The following is a 1258-nucleotide window of genomic DNA, read 5'->3' as shown; positions in this document are numbered from 1 at the left end:
AAATTTTTTTTTTTTTTTACTTTCATGGCTTTAACACGCACCACTCAGATCTGCAACATGTGCAATAACGGGATCATTATTAGTGATCTCATTCAAAATGAGATCCATATGACACCAAACACATATGCATTCCATCTCTAGTGCGCACATCCACACTTCACATCATATCCTAACAAGCTCTTCAGGGCATGAGAACAGATGTAAAGCTCAGGCTGCAAAAAAAAAAAACCCAGTAAAGTTTGAGCTGGGCTGCTGGTTAACAGGCAAATCTCTGCACTATCAAACAGATGGCATGAGGAGATTAAATCCAGCAAAAACCTGGTCTGGTCCGCATGGAAGCTCTCCAGAACGCAGGAAGGAACACACAAATCCTGCCAAGCAGTTCAGCTTCAGGACAACAAACTTCAACTTCATTAATGGAAATATTTATTAGTGCAATTGGAGAGTGACTTATTATTTAGCAGTGATAAGAAACATTTTTCCATCATCGGTTGCTGGTATAAACCATAGAATATATAAAAACATGGACGTAGAGTCCGTGACGTCACCCATAGATTTCCGAAGAGCGTTTTTGAAGCTTAAAGTGGGCGGAGCGGGCCGTCGCCATCTTAGCAGCGCGTCACTCCCGGATAATCGAAAATGGGCAAAGAGGCGGGAGCAGGTTGCTGAAACCACGCCCACCTAGCTCGACAGTGGTGACAGCAGCGGCAATCCACCTGTCACTCAAGTGGCCACGCCCTTAATTATGCAGAACTTTAAGTCTTAATATAATTTAAACGGATGAGTTATAAAAAAATTCACCCCCCTCACAGTTGTCATGAATGGCAAAATTAGCTATATAGACCAAAATCATTTTTTGAACCAGGCTGTAAACATGTTTTTTTCTGCTGTAAAGTTGGGCATTTTAACATGGGGAGTCTATGGGACTGACTCCCTTTTGCAGCCAGCCTCTAGCGGCCAGTTGATGAATTACAGTTTAAGTCACTTCCGTGTTGGCTTCACGAGAGAGAGCGGGAGGTTGCCGCTTGGGTATAAACCAATAAAAGTAGGTATTGCAAGACTGCATGTGTCAATTTCTTCATCGTTTTATACACTAGTGGTATTGGACAAATGATGTTTATTCAATTATGGCCTGAAAATAATGTCCAACAGTGTATATACATCACAGTAGAATTACAGTATGTCATTTTTCTGATCATTTCCAACATAAATTTCATTTCCTCCACATTGTTTGTTTTGCTAGGGCTAATTTCATATG

The 1258-nt window shown here is 41.1% G+C and overlaps 1 protein-coding gene across 1 annotated transcript in view; it reads right to left on the bottom strand.

Annotated features, from left to right (window-relative positions):
* The window catches only part of LOC107703225 (talin-2-like), a 175722-nt gene that overhangs the window by 66850 nt on the left and 107614 nt on the right, over positions 1–1258 (bottom strand). The gene's annotated exons all lie outside the window — the stretch shown is intronic.

The sequence above is a fragment of the Sinocyclocheilus anshuiensis genome, unplaced genomic scaffold (genome assembly GCF_001515605.1).
Source record: "Sinocyclocheilus anshuiensis isolate Anshui unplaced genomic scaffold, SAMN03320099.WGS_v1.1 scaffold1597, whole genome shotgun sequence".
Taxonomy (NCBI): Eukaryota; Metazoa; Chordata; class Actinopteri; order Cypriniformes; family Cyprinidae; genus Sinocyclocheilus; species Sinocyclocheilus anshuiensis.
Note: the sequence above shows the minus strand (reverse complement) of the source record. Positions and strands in the feature narration are given on the sequence as shown.